Source organism: Rhynchophorus ferrugineus, unplaced genomic scaffold (genome assembly GCF_030347505.1).
Source record: "Rhynchophorus ferrugineus isolate W39M unplaced genomic scaffold, kcgeb_rfMv2 rfM7, whole genome shotgun sequence".
In the NCBI taxonomy this organism is placed as follows: Eukaryota; Metazoa; Arthropoda; class Insecta; order Coleoptera; family Curculionidae; genus Rhynchophorus; species Rhynchophorus ferrugineus.
In genome coordinates, this window is record NW_027472586.1 from 22,833,153 (window position 1) to 22,853,038 (window position 19,886).

Here is a 19,886-nt window from a genome sequence, read left to right on the forward strand (position 1 = left end):
CCATTTTACAATTCTGGCCCAAGTTAGAAGCAGAGCCAATATTGCAAGATGTCGATAGTCCATATCTCGGAAACTATAAGAGATAATGCAATTTGGCAATCGGCAACGTAATTAGCATGCGGAATATTACTTGGAATGTGAATTGGAGCCGAAATGGCTAATTCATAAGACCATTTTACAATTCTGGCCCAAGTTAGAAGCAGAGCCAATATTGCAAGATGTCGATAGTCTATATCTCGGAAACTATAAGAGATAATGCAATTTGGCAATCGGCAACGTAATTAGCATGCCGAATATTACTTGGAATGTGAATTACAACGAAATCGCTAATTCATAAGACCATTTTACAATTCTGGCCCAAGTTAGAAGCAGAGCCAATATTGCAAGATGTCGATAGTCCATATCTCAGAAACTATAAGAGATAATGCAATTTGGCAATCGGCAACGTAATTAGTATGCCGAATATTACTTGGAATGTGAATTGGAGCGAAATTGCTAATTCATAAGACCATTTTACAATTTTGACCCAAGTTAGAAGCAGAGCCAATATTGTAAAATGTCGATAGTCCATATCTCGGAAACTATAAGAGATAATGCAATTTGGCAATCGGCAACGTAATTAGCATGCCGATTATTACTTGGAATGTGAATTACAACGAAATCGCTAATTCATAAGACCATTTTACAATTCTGGCTCAAGTTAGAAGCAGAGCCAATATTGCAAGATGTCGATAGTCCATATCTCGGAAACTATAAGAGATAATGCAATCTGGCAATCGGCAACGTAATTAGCATGCCGAATATTACTTGGAATGTGAATTACAACGAAATCGCTAATTCATAAGACCATTTTACAATTCTGGCCCAAGTTAGAGGCAGAGCCAATATTGCAAGATGTCGATAGTCCATATCTCGGAAACTATAAGAGATAATGCAATTTGGCAATCGGCAACGTAATTAGCATGCGGAATATTACTTGGAATGTGAATTGGAGCCGAAATGGCTAATTCATAAGACCATTTTACAATTCTGGCCCAAGTTAGAAGCAGAGCCAATATTGCAAGATGTCGATAGTCCATATCTCAGAAACTATAAGAGATAATGCAATTTGGCAATCGGCAACGTAATTAGCATGCCGAATATTACTTGGAATGTGAATTGGAGCGAAATCGCTAATTCATAAGACCATTTTACAATTCTGGCCCAAGTTAGAAGCAGAGCCAATATTGCAAGATGTCGATAGTCCATATCTCGGAAACTATAAGAGATAATGCAATTTGGCAATCGGCAACGTAATTAGCATGCCGAATATTACTTGGAATGTGAATTACAACGAAATCGCTAATTCATAAGACCATTTTACAATTCTGGCCCAAGTTAGAAGCAGAGCCAATATTGCAAGATGTCGATAGTCCATATCTCAGAAACTATAAGAGATAATGCAATTTGGCAATCGGCAACGTAATTAGCATGCCGAATATTACTTGGAATGTGAATTGGAGCGAAATCGCTAATTCATAAGACCATTTTACAATTCTGGCCCAAGTTAGAAGCAGAGCCAATATTGCAAGATGTCGATAGTCCATATCTCGGAAACTATAAGAGATAATGCAATTTGGCAATCGGCAACGTAATTAGCATGCCGAATATTACTTGGAATGTGAATTGGAGCGAAATCGCTAATTCATAAGACCACTTTACAATTTTGACCCAAGTTAGAAGCAGAGCCAATATAGCAAGATGTCGATAGTCCATATCTCGGAAACTATAAGAGATAATGCAATTTGGCAATCGGCAACGTAATTAGCATGCCGAATATTACTTGGAATGTGAATTACAACGAAATCGCTAATTCATAAGACCATTTTACAATTCTGGCCCAAGTTAGAAGCAGAGCCAATATTGCAAGATGTCGATAGTCCATATCTCAGAAACTATAAGAGATAATGCAATTTGGCAATCGGCAACGTAATTAGCATGCCAAATATTACTTGGAATGTGAATTGGAGCGAAACTGCTAATTCATAAGACCATTTTACAATTTTGACCCAAGTTAGAAGCAGAGCCAATATTGTAAAATGTCGATGGTCCATATCTCGGAAACTATAAGAGATAATGCAGTTTGGCCATCGGCAGTGTAATTAGCATGCCGAATATTACTTGGAATATGAATTACAACGAAATCGCTAATTCATAAGACCATTTTACAATTTTGACCCAAGTTAGAAGCAGAGCCAATATTGCAAGATGTCGATAGTCCATATCTCGGAAACTATAAGAGATAATGCAATTTGGCAATCGGCAACGTAATTAGCATGCCGAATATTATTTGGAATGTGAATTACAACAAAATCGCTAATTCATAAGACCATTTTACAATTCTGGCCCAAGTTAGAAGCAGAGCCAATATTGCAAGATGTCGAAGAGATAATGCAATCTGGCAATCGGCAACGTAATTAGCATGCCGAATATTACTTGGAATGTGAATTACAACGAAATCGCTAATTCATAAGACCATTTTACAATTCTGGCCCAAGTTAGAAGCAGACCCAATATTGCAAGATGTCGATAGTCCATATCTCGGAAACTATAAGAGATAATGCAATTTGGCAATCGGCAACGTAATTAGCATGCCGAATATTACTTGGAATGTGAATTGGAGCGAAATCGCTAATTCATAAGACCACTTTACAATTTTGACCCAAGTTAGAAGCAGAGCCAATATTGTAAAATGTCGATAGTCCATATCTCGGAAACTATAAGAGATAATGCAATTTGGCAATCGGCAACGTAATTAGCATGCCGAATATTACTTGGAATGTGAATTACAACGAAATCGGTAATTCATAAGACCATTTTACAATTCTGTCCCAAGTTAGAAGCAGAGCCAATATTGCAAGATGTCGATGGTCCATATCTCGGAAACTATAAGAGATAATGCAATTTGGCAATCGGCAACGTAATTAGCATGCCGAATATTACTTGGAATGTGAATTACAACGAAATCGCTAATTCATAAGACCATTTTACAATTCTGGCCCAAGTTAGAAGCAGAGCCAATATTGCAAGATGTCGATAGTCCATATCTCGGAAACTATAAGAGATAATGCAATTTGGCAATCGGCAACGTAATTAGCATGCCGAATATTACTTGGAATGTGAATTACAACGAAATCGCTAATTCATAAGACCATTTTACAATTCTGGCCCAAGTTAGAAGCAGAGCCAATATTGCAAGATGTCGATAGTCCATATCTCGGAAACTATAAGAGATAATGCAATTTGGCAATCGGCAACGTAATTAGCATGGCGAGTATTTCTTGGAATGTGAATTACAACGAAATCGCTAAATCATAAGACCATTTTACAATTCTGGCCCAAGTTAGAAGCAGAGTCAATATTGCAAGATGTCGATAGTCCATATCTCGGAAACTATAAGAGATAATGCAATTTGGCAATCGGCAACGTAATTAGCATGCCGAATATTACTTGGAATGTGAATTACAACGAAATCGCTAATTCATAAGACCATTTTACAATTCTGGCCCAAGTTAGAAGCAGAGCCAATATTGCAAGATGTCGATAGTCCATATCTCGGAAACTATAAGAGATAATGCAATTTGGCAATCAGCAACGTAATTAGCATGCCGAATATTACTTGGAATGTGAATTGGAGCGAAATCGCTAATTCATAAGACCACTTTACAATTTTGACCCAAGTTAGAAGCAGAGCCAATATTGTAAAATGTCGATAGTCCATATCTCGGAAACTATAAGAGATAATGCAATTTGGCAATCGGCAACGTAATTAGCATGCCGAATATTACTTGGAATGTGAATTACAACGAAATCGCTAATTCATAAGACCATTTTACAATTCTGGTCCATGTTAGAAGCAGAGCCAATATTGCAAGATGTCGATAGTCCATATCTCGGAAACTATAAGAGATAATGCAATTTGGCAATCGGCAACGTAATTAGCATGCCGAATATAACTTGGAATGTGAATTACAACGAAATCGCTAATTCATAAGACCATTTTACAATTCTGGCCCAAGTTAGAAGCAGAGCCAATATTGCAAGATGTCGATAGTCCATATCTCGGAAACTATAAGAGATAATGCAATTTGGCAATCGGCAACGTAATTAGCATGCCGAATATTACTTGGAATGTGAATTACAACGAAATCGCTAATTCATAAGACCATTTTACAATTCTGGCCCAAGTTAGAAGCAGAGCCAATATTGCAAGATGTCGATAGTCCATATCTCGGAAACTATAAGAGATAATGCAATTTGGCAATCGGCAACGTAATTAGCATGCCGAATATTACTTGGACTGTGAATTGGAGCGAAATCGCTAATTCATAAGACCACTTTACAATTTTGACCCAAGTTAGAAGCAGAGCCAATATTGCAAGATGTCGATAGTCCATATCTCAGAAACTATAAGAGATAATGCAATTTGGCAATCGGCAACGTAATTAGCATGCCAAATATTACTTGGAATGTGAATTGGAGCGAAACTGCTAATTCATAAGACCATTTTACAATTTTGACCCAAGTTAGAAGCAGAGCCAATATTGTAAAATGTCGATGGTCCATATCTCGGAAACTATAAGAGATAATGCAATTTGGCCATCGGCAGTGTAATTAGCATGCCGAATATTACTTGGAATGTGAATTACAACGAAATCGCTAATTCATAAGACCATTTTACAATTTTGACCCAAGTTAGAAGCAGAGCCAATATTGCAAGATGTCGATAGTCCATATCTCGGAAACTATAAGAGATAATGCAATTTGGCAATCGGCAACGTAATTAGCATGCCGAATATTACTTGGAATGTGAATTACAACAAAATCGCTAATTCATAAGACCATTTTACAATTCTGGCCCAAGTTAGAAGCAGAGCCAATATTGCAAGATGTCAATAGTCCATATCTCGGAAACTATAAGAGATAATGCAATTTGGCAATCGGCAACGTAATTAGCATGCCGAATATTACTTGGAATGTGAATTACAACGAAATCGCTAATTCATAAGACCATTTTACAATTCTGACCCAAGTTAGAAGCAGAGCCAATATTGCAAGATGTCGATAGTCCATATCTCGGAAACTATAAGAGATAATGCAATTTGGCAATCGGCAACGTAATTAGCATGCCGAATATTACTTGGAATGTGAATTACAACGAAATCGCTAATTCATAAGACCATTTTACAATTCTGGCCCAAGTTAGAAGCAGAGCCAATATTGCAAGATGTCGATAGTCCATATCTCGGAAACTATAAGAGATAATGCAATTTGGCAATCGGCAACGTAATTAGCATGCCGAATATTACTTGGAATGTGAATTGGAGCGAAATCGCTAATTCATAAGACCACTTTACAATTTTGACCCAAGTTAGAAGCAGAGCCAATATTGTAAAATGTCGATAGTCCATATCTCGGAAACTATAAGAGATAATGCAATTTGGCAATCGGCAACGTAATTAGCATGCCGAATATTACTTGGAATGTGAATTACAACGAAATCGCTAATTCATAAGACCATTTTACAATTCTGGCCCAAGTTAGAAGCAGAGCCAATATTGCAAGATGTCGATAGTCCATATCTCGGAAACTATAAGAGATAATGCAATTTGGCAATCGGCAACGTAATTAGCATGCCGAATATTACTTGGAATGTGAATTGGAGCGAAATCGCTAATTCATAAGACCACTTTACAATTTTGACCCAAGTTAGAAGCAGAGCCAATATTGTAAAATGTCGATAGTCCATATCTCGGAAACTATAAGAGATAATGCAATTTGGCAATCGGCAACGTAATTAGCATGCCGAATATTACTTGGAATGTGAATTACAACGAAATCGCTAATTCATAAGACCATTTTACAATTCTGGCCCAAGTTAGAAGCAGAGCCAATATTGCAAGATGTCGATAGTCCAAATCTCGGAAACTATAAGAGATAATGCAATTTGGCAATCGGCAACGTAATTAGCATGCGGAATATTACTTGGAATGTGAATTGGAGCCGAAATGGCTAATTCATAAGACCATTTTACAATTCTGGCCCAAGTTAGAACCAGAGCCAATATTGCAAGATGTCGATAGTCCATATCTCGGAAACTATAAGAGATAATGCAATTTGGCAATCGGCAACGTAATTAGCATGCCGAATATTACTTGGAATGTGAATTACAACGAAATCGCTAATTCATAAGACCATTTTACAATTCTGGCCCAAGTTAGAAGCAGAGCCAATATTGCAAGATGTCGATAGTCCATATCTCGGAAACTATAAGAGATAATGCAATTTGGCAATCGGCAACGTAATTAGCATGCCGAATATTACTCGGAATGTGAATTACAACGAAATCGCTAATTCATAAGACCATTTTACAATTCTGGCCCAAGTTAGAACCAGAGCCAATATTGCAAGATGTCGATAGTCCATATCTCGGAAACTATAAGAGATAATGCAATTTGGCAATCGGCAACGTAATTAGCATGCCGAATATTACTTGGAATGTGAATTACAACGAAATCGCTAATTCATAAGACCATTTTACAATTCTGGCCCAAGTTAGAAGCAGAGCCAATATTGCAAGATGTCGATAGTCCATATCTCAGAAACTATAAGAGATAATGCAATTTGGCAATCGGCAACGTAATTAGCATGCCGAATATTACTTGGAATGTGAATTGGAGCGAAATTGCTAATTCATAAGACCATTTTACAATTTTGACCCAAGTTAGAAGCAGAGCCAATATTGTAAAATGTCGATGGTCCATATCTCGGAAACTATAAAAGATAATGCAATTTGGCCATCGGCAGTGTAATTAGCATGCCGAATATTACTTGGAATGTGAATTACAACGAAATCGCTAATTCATAAGACCATTTTACAATTTTGACCCAAGTTAGAAGCAGAGCCAATATTGCAAGATGTCGATAGTCCATATCTCGGAAACTATAAGAGATAATGCAATTTGGCAATCGGCAACGTAATTAGCATGCCGAATATTACTTGGAATGTGAATTACAACAAAATCGCTAATTCATAAGACCATTTTACAATTTTGACCCAAGTTAGAAGCAGAGAAATATTGTAAAATGTCGATAGTCCATATCTCGGAAACTATAAGAGATAATGCAATTTGGCAATCGGCAACGTAATTAGCATGCCGAATATTACTTGGAATGTGAATTACAACGAAATCGCTAATTCATAAGACCATTTTACAATTCTGGCCCAAGTTAGAAGCAGAGCCAATATTGCAAGATGTCGATATTCCATATCTCGGAAACTATAAGAGATAATGCAATTTGGCAATCGGCAACGTAATTAGCATGCCGAATATTACTTGGAATGTGAATTACAACGAAATCGCTAATTCATAAGACCATTTTACAATTCTGGCCCAAGTTAGAAGCAGAGCCAATATTGCAAGATGTCGATAGTCCATATCTCGGAAACTATAAGAGATAATGCAATTTGGCAATCGGCAACGTAATAAGCATGCCGAATATTACTTGGAATGTGAATTACAACGAAATCGCTAATTCATAAGACCATTTTACAATTCTGGCCCAAGTTAGAAGCAGAGCCAATATTGCAAGATGTCGATAGTCCATATCTCGGAAACTATAAGAGATAATGCAATTTGGCAATCGGCAACGTAGTTAGCATGCCGAATATTACTTGGAATGTGAACTGGAGCGAAATCGCTAATTCATAAGACCATTTTACAATTCTGGCCCAAGTTAGAAGCAGAGCCAATATTGCAAGATGTCGATAGTCCATATCTCGGAAACTATAAGAGATAATGCAATTTGGCAATCGGCAACGTAATTAGCATGCCGAATATTACTTGGAATGTGAATTGGAGCGAAATCGCTAATTCATAAGACCATTTTACAATTCTGGCCCAAGTTAGAAGCAGAGACAATATTGCAAGATGTCGATAGTCCATATCAGGGAAACTATAAGAGATAATGCAATTTGGCCATCGGCAGTGTAATTAGCATGCCGAATATTACTTGGAATGTGAATTACAACGAAATGGCTAATTCATAAGACCATTTTACAATTCTGGCCCAAGTTAGAAGCAGAGCCAATATTGCAAGATGTCGATAGTCCATATCTCGGAAACTATAAGAGATAATGCAATTTGGCAATCGGCAACGTAATTAGCATGCCGAATATTACTTGGAATGTGAATTACAACGAAATCGCTAATTCATAAGACCATTTTACAATTCTGGCCCAAGTTAGAAGCAGAGCCAATATTGCAAGATGTCGATAGTCCATATCTCGGAAACTATAAGAGATAATGCAATTTGGCAATCGGCAACGTAATTAGCATGCCGAATATTACTTGGAATGTGAATTGGAGCGAAATCGCAAATTCATAAGACCATTTTACAATTCTGGCCCAAGTTAGAAGCAGAGCCAATATTGCAAGATGTCGATAGTCCATATCTCGGAAACTATAAGAGATAATGCAATTTGGCAATCGGCAACGTAATTAGCATGCCGAATATTACTTGGAATGTGAACTGGAGCGAAATCGCTAATTCATAAGACCAATTTACAATTTTGACCCAAGTTAGAAGAAAAGCCAATATTGTAAAATGTCGATAGTCCATATCTCGGAAACTATAAGAGATAATGCAATTTGGCCATCGGCAGTGTAATTAGCATGCCGAATATTACTTGGAATGTGAATTACAACGAAATCGCTAATTCATAAGACCATTTTACAATTCTGGCCCAAGTTAGAAGCAGAGCCAATATTGCAAGATGTCGATAGTCCATATCTCGGAAACTATAAGAGATAATGCAATTTGGCAATCGGCAACGTAATTAGCATGCCGAATATTACTTGGAATGTGAATTGGAGCGAAATCGCTAATTCATAAGACCATTTTACAATTCTGGCCCAAGTTAGAAGCAGAGACAATATTGCAAGATGTCGATAGTCCATATCAGGGAAACTATAAGAGATAATGCAATTTGGCCATCGGCAGTGTAATTAGCATGCCGAATATTACTTGGAATGTGAATTACAACGAAATGGCTAATTCATAAGACCATTTTACAATTCTGGCCCAAGTTAGAAGCAGAGCCAATATTGCAAGATGTCGATAGTCCATATCTCGGAAACTATAAGAGATAATGCAATTTGGCAATCGGCAACGTAATTAGCATGCCGAATATTACTTGGAATGTGAATTACAACGAAATCGCTAATTCATAAGACCATTTTACAATTCTGGCCCAAGTTAGAAGCAGAGCCAATATTGCAAGATGTCGATAGTCCATATCTCGGAAACTATAAGAGATAATGCAATTTGGCAATCGGCAACGTAATTAGCATGCCGAATATTACTTGGAATGTGAATTGGAGCGAAATCGCAAATTCATAAGACCATTTTACAATTCTGGCCCAAGTTAGAAGCAGAGCCAATATTGCAAGATGTCGATAGTCCATATCTCGGAAACTATAAGAGATAATGCAATTTGGCAATCGGCAACGTAATTCGCATGCCGAATATTACTTGGAATGTGAACTGGAGCGAAATCGCTAATTCATAAGACCAATTTACAATTTTGACCCAAGTTAGAAGCAGAGCCAATATTGCAAGATGTCGATAGTCCATATCTCGGAAACTATAAGAGATAATGCAATTTGGCAATCGGCAACGTAATTAGCATCCTGAATATTACTTGGAATGTGAATTACAACAAAATCGCTAATTCATAAGACCATTTTACAATTTTGACCCAAGTTAGAAGCAGAGAAATATTGTAAAATGTCGATAGTCCATATCTCGGAAACTATAAGAGATAATGCAATTTGGCAATCGGCAACGTAATTAGCATGCCGAATATTACTTGGAATGTGAATTACAACGAAATCGCTAATTCATAAGACCATTTTACAATTCTGGCCCAAGTTAGAAGCAGAGCCAATATTGCAAGATGTCGATACTCCATATCTCGGAAACTATAAGAGATAATGCAATTTGGCAATCGGCAACGTAATTAGCATGCCGAATATTACTTGGAATGTGAATTACAACGAAATCGCTAATTCATAAGACCATTTTACAATTCTGGCCCAAGTTAGAAGCAGAGCCAATATTGCAAGATGTCGATATTCCATATCTCGGAAACTATAAGAGATAATGCAATTTGGCAATCGGCAACGTAATTAGCATGCCGAATATTACTTGGAATGTGAATTACAACGAAATCGCTAATTCATAAGACCATTTTACAATTCTGGCCCAAGTTAGAAGCAGAGCCAATATTGCAAGATGTCGATAGTCCATATCTCGGAAACTATAAGAGATAATGCAATTTGGCAATCGGCAACGTAATAAGCATGCCGAATATTACTTGGAATGTGAATTACAACGAAATCGCTAATTCATAAGACCATTTTACAATTCTGGCCCAAGTTAGAAGCAGAGCCAATATTGCAAGATGTCGATAGTCCATATCTCGGAAACTATAAGAGATAATGCAATTTGGCAATCGGCAACGTAGTTAGCATGCCGAATATTACTTGGAATGTGAACTGGAGCGAAATCGCTAATTCATAAGACCATTTTACAATTCTGGCCCAAGTTAGAAGCAGAGCCAATATTGCAAGATGTCGATAGTCCATATCTCGGAAACTATAAGAGATAATGCAATTTGGCAATCGGCAACGTAATTAGCATGCCGAATATTGCTTGGAATGTGAATTGGAGCGAAATCGCTAATTCATAAGACCATTTTACAATTCTGGCCCAAGTTAGAAGCAGAGACAATATTGCAAGATGTCGATAGTCCATATCAGGGAAACTATAAGAGATAATGCAATTTGGCCATCGGCAGTGTAATTAGCATGCCGAATATTACTTGGAATGTGAATTACAACGAAATGGCTAATTCATAAGACCATTTTACAATTCTGGCCCAAGTTAGAAGCAGAGCCAATATTGCAAGATGTCGATAGTCCATATCTCGGAAACTATAAGAGATAATGCAATTTGGCAATCGGCAACGTAATTAGCATGCCGAATATTACTTGGAATGTGAATTACAACGAAATCGCTAATTCATAAGACCATTTTACAATTCTGGCCCAAGTTAGAAGCAGAGCCAATATTGCAAGATGTCGATAGTCCATATCTCGGAAACTATAAGAGATAATGCAATTTGGCAATCGGCAACGTAATTAGCATGCCGAATATTACTTGGAATGTGAATTGGAGCGAAATCGCAAATTCATAAGACCATTTTACAATTCTGGCCCAAGTTAGAAGCAGAGCCAATATTGCAAGATGTCGATAGTCCATATCTCGGAAACTATAAGAGATAATGCAATTTGGCAATCGGCAACGTAATTAGCATGCCGAATATTACTTGGAATGTGAACTGGAGCGAAATCGCTAATTCATAAGACCAATTTACAATTTTGACCCAAGTTAGAAGAAAAGCCAATATTGTAAAATGTCGATAGTCCATATCTCGGAAACTATAAGAGATAATGCAATTTGGCCATCGGCAGTGTAATTAGCATGCCGAATATTACTTGGAATGTGAATTACAACGAAATCGCTAATTCATAAGACCATTTTACAATTCTGGCTCAAGTTAGAAGCAGAGCCAATATTGCAAGATGTCGATAGTCCATATCTCGGAAACTATAAGAGATAATGCAATCTGGCAATCGGCAACGTAATTAGCATGCCGAATATTACTTGGAATGTGAATTGGAGCGAAATTGCTAATTCATAAGAAAATTTTACAATTTTGACCCAAGTTAGAAGCAGAGCCAATATTGTAAAATGTCGATAGTCCATATCTCGGAAACTATAAGAGATAATGCAATTTGGCAATCGGCAACGTAATTAGCATGCCGAATATTACTTGGAATGTGAATTACAACGAAATCGCTAATTCATAAGACCATTTTACAATTCTGGCCCAAGTTAGAAGCAGAGCCAATATTGCAAGATGTCGATAGTCCATATCTCGGAAACTATAAGAGATAATGCAATTTGTCAATCGGCAACGTAATTAGCATGCCGAATATTACTTGGAATGTGAATTGGAGCGAAATCGCTAATTCATAAGACCATTTTATAATTCTGGCCCAAGTTAGAAGCAGAGCCAATATTGCAAGATGTCGATAGTCCATATCTCGGAAACTATAAGAGATAATGCAATTTGGCAATCGACAACGTAATTAGCATGCCGAGTATTACTTGGAATGTGAACTGGAGCGAAATCGCTAATTCATAAGACCAATTTACAATTTTGACCCAAGTTAGAAGAAAAGCCAATGTCGCTAATAAGTAAAATGTCGATAGTCCATATCTCGGAAACTATAAGAGATAATGCAATTTGGCAATCGGCAACGTAATTAGCATGCCGAATATTACTTGGAATGTGAACTGGAGCGAAATCGCTAATTCATAAGACCAATTTACAATTTTGACCCAAGTTAGAAGAAAAGCCAATATTGTAAAATGTCGATAGTCCATATCTCGGAAACTATAAGAGATAATGCAATTTGGCAATCGGCAACGTAATTAGCATGCCGAATATTACTTGGAATGTGAACTGGAGCGAAATCGCTAATTCATAAGACCAATTTACAATTTTGACCCAAGTTAGAAGAAAAGCCAATATTGTAAAATGTCGATAGTCCATATCTCGGAAACTATAAGAGATAATGCAATTTGGCCATCGGCAGTGTAATTAGCATGCCGAATATTACTTGGAATGTGAATTACAACGAAATCGCTAATTCATAAGACCATTTTACAATTCTGGCTCAAGTTAGAAGCAGAGCCAATATTGCAAGATGTCGATAGTCCATATCTCGGAAACTATAAGAGATAATGCAATCTGGCAATCGGCAACGTAATTAGCATGCCGAATATTACTTGGAATGTGAATTGGAGCGAAATTGCTAATTCATAAGACCATTTTACAATTTTGACCCAAGTTAGAAGCAGAGCCAATATTGTAAAATGTCGATAGTCCATATCTCGGAAACTATAAGAGATAATGCAATTTGGCAATCGGCAACGTAATTAGCATGCCGAATATTACTTGGAATGTGAATTACAACGAAATCGCTAATTCATAAGACCATTTTACAATTCTGGCCCAAGTTAGAAGCAGAGCCAATATTGCAAGATGTCGATAGTCCATATCTCGGAAACTATAAGAGATAATGCAATTTGGCAATCGGCAACGTAATTAGCATGCCGAATATTACTTGGAATGTGAATTGGAGCGAAATCGCTAATTCATAAGACCATTTTACAATTCTGGCCCAAGTTAGAAGCAGAGCCAATATTGCAAGATGTCGATAGTCCATATCTCGGAAACTATAAGAGATAATGCAATTTGGCAATCGACAACGTAATTAGCATGCCGAATATTACTTGGAATGTGAACTGGAGCGAAATCGCTAATTCATAAGACCAATTTACAATTTTGACCCAAGTTAGAAGAAAAGCCAACATTGTAAAATGTCGATAGTCCATATCTCGGAAACTATAAGAGATAATGCAATTTGGCCATCGGCAGTGTAATTAGCATGCCGAATATTACTTGGAATGTGAATTACAACGAAATCGCTAATTCATAAGACCATTTTACAATTCTGGCCCAAGTTAGAAGCAGAGCCAATATTGCAAGATGTCGATAGTCCATATTTCGGAAACTATAAGAGATAATGGAATTTGGCAATCGGCAACGTAATTAGCATGCCGAATATTACTTGGAATGTGAATTACAACAAAATCGCTAATTCATAAGACCATTTTACAATTCTGGCCCAAGTTAGAAGCAGAGCCAATATTGCAAGATGTCGATAGTCCATATCTCGGAAACTATAAGAGATAAAGCAATTTGGCAATCGGCAACGTAATTAGCATGCCGAATATTACTTGGAATGTGAATTACAACGAAATCGCTAATTCATAAGACCATTTTACAATTCTGGCCCAAGTTAGAAGCAGAGCCAATATTGCAAGATGTCGATAGTCCATATCTCGGAAACTCTAAGAGATAATGCAATTTGGCAATCGGCAACGTAATTAGCATGCCGAATATTACTTGGAATGTGAATTGGAGCGAAATCGCTAATTCATAAGACCATTTTACAATTTTGACCCAAGTTAGAAGCAGAGCCAATATTGTAAAATGTCGAGAGTCCATATCTCGGAAACTATAAGAGATAATGCAATTTGGCCATCGGCAGTGTAATTAGCATGCCGAATATTACTTGGAATGTGAATTACAACGAAATCGCTAATTCATAAGACCATTTTACAATTCTGGCCCAAGTTAGAAGCAGAGCCAATATTGCAAGATGTCGATAGTCCATATCTCGGAAACTATAAGAGATAATGCAATTTGGCAATCGGCAACGTAATTAGCATGCCGAATATTACTTGGAATGTGAATTACAACAAAATCGCTAATTCATAAGACCATTTTACAATTTTGGCCCAAGCTAGAAGCAGAGCCAATATTGCAAGATGTCGATAGTCCATATCTCGGAAACTATAAGAGATAAAGCAATTTGGCAATCGGCAACGTAATTAGCATGCCGAATATTACTTGGAATGTGAATTACAACGAAATCGCTAATTCATAAGACCATTTTACAATTCTGGCCCAAGTTAGAAACAGAGCCAATATTGCAAGATGTCGATAGTCCATATCTCGGAAACTATAAGAGATAATGCAATTTGGCAATCGGCAACGTAATTAGCATGCCGAATATTACTTGGAATGTGAATTGGAGCGAAATCGCTAATTCATAAGACCATTTTACAATTTTGACCCATGTTAGAAGCAGAGCCAATATTGTAAAATGTCGATAGTCCATATCTCGGAAACTATAAGAGATAATGCAATTTGGCAATCGGCAACGTAATTAGCATGCCGAATATTACTTGGAATGTGAATTACAACGAAATCGCAAATTCATAAGACCATTTTACAATTCTGGCCCAAGTTAGAAGCAGAGCCAATATTGTAAAATGTCGATAGTCCATATCTCGGAAACTATAAGAGATAATGCAATTTGGCAATCGGCAACGTAATTAGCATGCCGAATATTACTTGGAATGTGAATTACAACGAAATCGCTAATTCATAAGACCATTTTACAATTCTGGCCCAAGTTAGAAGCAGAGCCAATATTGCAAGATGTCGATAGTCCATATCTCGGAAAATATAAGAGATAATGCAATCTGGCAATCGGCAACGTAATTAGCATGCCGAATATGACTTGGAATGTGAATTGGAGCGAAATTGCTAATTCATAAGACCATTTTACAATTTTGACCCAAGTTAGAAGCAGAGCCAATATTGTAAAATGTCGATAGTCCATATCTCGGAAACTATAAGAGATAATGCAATTTGGCAATCGGCAACGTAATTAGCATGCCGAATATTACTTGGAATGTGAATTACAACGAAATCGCTAATTCATAAGACCATTTTACAATTCTGGCCCAAGTTAGAAGCAGAGCCAATATTGCAAGATGTCGATAGTCCATATCTCGGAAACTATAAGAGATAATGCAATTTGGCAATCGGTAACGTAATTAGCATGCCGAATATTACTTGGAATGTGAATTGGAGCGAAATCGCAAATTCATAAGACCATTTTACAATTCTGGCCCAAGTTAGAAGCAGAGCCAATATTGCGAGATGTCGATAGTCCATATCTCGGAAACTATAAGAGATAATGCAATTTGGCAATCGGCAACGTAATTAGCATGCCGAATATTACTTGGAATGTGAACTGGAGCGAAATCGCTAATTCATAAGACCAATTTACAATTTTGACCCAAGTTAGAAGAAAAGCCAATATTGTAAAATGTCGATAGTCCATATCTCGGAAACTATAAGAGATAATGCAATTTGGCCATCGGCAGTGTAATTAGCATGCCGAATATTACTTGGAATGTGAATTACAACGAAATCGCTAATTCATAAGACCATTTTACAATTCTGGCTCAAGTTAGAAGCAGAGCCAATATTGCAATATGTCGATAGTCCATATCTCGGAAACTATAAGAGATAATGCAATCTGGCAATCGGCAACGTAATTAGCATGCCGAATATTACTTGGAATGTGAATTACAACGAAATCGCTAATTCATAAGACCATTTTACAATTTTGACCCAAGTTAGAAGCAGAGAAATATTGTAAAATGTCGATAGTCCATATCTCGGAAACTATAAGAGATAATGCAATTTGGCAATCGGCAACGTAATTAGCATGCCGAATATTACTTGGAATGTGAATTACAACGAAATCGCTAATTCATAAGACCATTTTACAATTCTGGCCCAAGTTAGAAGCAGAGCCAATATTGCAAGATGTCGATACTCCATATCTCGGAAACTATAAGAGATAATGCAATTTGGCAATCGGCAACGTAATTAGCATGCCGAATATTACTTGGAATGTGAATTACAACGAAATCGCTAATTCATAAGACCATTTTACAATTCTGGCCCAAGTTAGAAGCAGAGCCAATATTGCAAGATGTCGATATTCCATATCTCGGAAACTATAAGAGATAATGCAATTTGGCAATCGGCAACGTAATTAGCATGCCGAATATTACTTGGAATGTGAATTACAACGAAATCGCTAATTCATAAGACCATTTTACAATTCTGGCCCAAGTTAGAAGCAGAGCCAATATTGCAAGATGTCGATAGTCCATATCTCGGAAACTATAAGAGATAATGCAATTTGGCAATCGGCAACGTAATAAGCATGCCGAATATTACTTGGAATGTGAATTACAACGAAATCGCTAATTCATAAGACCATTTTACAATTCTGGCCCAAGTTAGAAGCAGAGCCAATATTGCAAGATGTCGATAGTCCATATCTCGGAAACTATAAGAGATAATGCAATTTGGCAATCGGCAACGTAGTTAGCATGCCGAATATTACTTGGAATGTGAACTGGAGCGAAATCGCTAATTCATAAGACCATTTTACAATTCTGGCCCAAGTTAGAAGCAGAGCCAATATTGCAAGATGTCGATAGTCCATATCTCGGAAACTATAAGAGATAATGCAATTTGGCAATCGGCAACGTAATTAGCATGCCGAATATTACTTGGAATGTGAATTGGAGCGAAATCGCTAATTCATAAGACCATTTTACAATTCTGGCCCAAGTTAGAAGCAGAGACAATATTGCAAGATGTCGATAGTCCATATCAGGGAAACTATAAGAGATAATGCAATTTGGCCATCGGCAGTGTAATTAGCATGCCGAATATTACTTGGAATGTGAATTACAACGAAATGGCTAATTCATAAGACCATTTTACAATTCTGGCCCAAGTTAGAAGCAGAGCCAATATTGCAAGATGTCGATAGTCCATATCTCGGAAACTATAAGAGATAATGCAATTTGGCAATCGGCAACGTAATTAGCATGCCGAATATTACTTGGAATGTGAATTACAACGAAATCGCTAATTCATAAGACCATTTTACAATTCTGGCCCAAGTTAGAAGCAGAGCCAATATTGCAAGATGTCGATAGTCCATATCTCGGAAACTATAAGAGATAATGCAATTTGGCAATCGGCAACGTAATTAGCATGCCGAATATTACTTGGAATGTGAATTGGAGCGAAATCGCAAATTCATAAGACCATTTTACAATTCTGGCCCAAGTTAGAAGCAGAGCCAATATTGCAAGATGTCGATAGTCCATATCTCGGAAACTATAAGAGATAATGCAATTTGGCAATCGGCAACGTAATTAGCATGCCGAATATTACTTGGAATGTGAACTGGAGCGAAATCGCTAATTCATAAGACCAATTTACAATTTTGACCCAAGTTAGAAGAAAAGCCAATATTGTAAAATGTCGATAGTCCATATCTCGGAAACTATAAGAGATAATGCAATTTGGCCATCGGCAGTGTAATTAGCATGCCGAATATTACTTGGAATGTGAATTACAACGAAATCGCTAATTCATAAGACCATTTTACAATTCTGGCTCAAGTTAGAAGCAGAGCCAATATTGCAAGATGTCGATAGTCCATATCTCGGAAACTATAAGAGATAATGCAATCTGGCAATCGGCAACGTAATTAGCATGCCGAATATTACTTGGAATGTGAATTGGAGCGAAATTGCTAATTCATAAGAAAATTTTACAATTTTGACCCAAGTTAGAAGCAGAGCCAATATTGTAAAATGTCGATAGTCCATATCTCGGAAACTATAAGAGATAATGCAATTTGGCAATCGGCAACGTAATTAGCATGCCGAATATTACTTGGAATGTGAATTACAACGAAATCGCTAATTCATAAGACCATTTTACAATTCTGGCCCAAGTTAGAAGCAGAGCCAATATTGCAAGATGTCGATAGTCCATATCTCGGAAACTATAAGAGATAATGCAATTTGTCAATCGGCAACGTAATTAGCATGCCGAATATTACTTGGAATGTGAATTGGAGCGAAATCGCTAATTCATAAGACCATTTTATAATTCTGGCCCAAGTTAGAAGCAGAGCCAATATTGCAAGATGTCGATAGTCCATATCTCGGAAACTATAAGAGATAATGCAATTTGGCAATCGACAACGTAATTAGCATGCCGAGTATTACTTGGAATGTGAACTGGAGCGAAATCGCTAATTCATAAGACCAATTTACAATTTTGACCCAAGTTAGAAGAAAAGCCAATGTCGCTAATAAGTAAAATGTCGATAGTCCATATCTCGGAAACTATAAGAGATAATGCAATTTGGCAATCGGCAACGTAATTAGCATGCCGAATATTACTTGGAATGTGAACTGGAGCGAAATCGCTAATTCATAAGACCAATTTACAATTTTGACCCAAGTTAGAAGAAAAGCCAATATTGTAAAATGTCGATAGTCCATATCTCGGAAACTATAAGAGATAATGCAATTTGGCAATCGGCAACGTAATTAGCATGCCGAATATTACTTGGAATGTGAACTGGAGCGAAATCGCTAATTCATAAGACCAATTTACAATTTTGACCCAAGTTAGAAGAAAAGCCAATATTGTAAAATGTCGATAGTCCATATCTCGGAAACTATAAGAGATAATGCAATTTGGCCATCGGCAGTGTAATTAGCATGCCGAATATTACTTGGAATGTGAATTACAACGAAATCGCTAATTCATAAGACCATTTTACAATTCTGGCTCAAGTTAGAAGCAGAGCCAATATTGCAAGATGTCGATAGTCCATATCTCGGAAACTATAAGAGATAATGCAATCTGGCAATCGGCAACGTAATTAGCATGCCGAATATTACTTGGAATGTGAATTGGAGCGAAATTGCTAATTTATAAGACCATTTTACAATTTTGACCCAAGTTAGAAGCAGAGCCAATATTGTAAAATGTCGATAGTCCATATCTCGGAAACTATAAGAGATAATGCAATTTGGCAATCGGCAACGTAATTAGCATGCCGAATATTACTTGGAATGTGAATTACAACGAAATCGCTAATTCATAAGACCATTTTACAATTCTGGCCCAAGTTAGAAGCAGAGCCAATATTGCAAGATGTCGATAGTCCATATCTCGGAAACTATAAGAGATAATGCAATTTGGCAATCGGCAACGTAATTAGCATGCCGAATATTACTTGGAATGTGAATTGGAGCGAAATCGCTAATTCATAAGACCATTTTACAATTCTGGCCCAAGTTAGAAGCAGAGCCAATATTGCAAGATGTCGATAGTCCATATCTCGGAAACTATAAGAGATAATGCAATTTGGCAATCGACAACGTAATTAGCATGC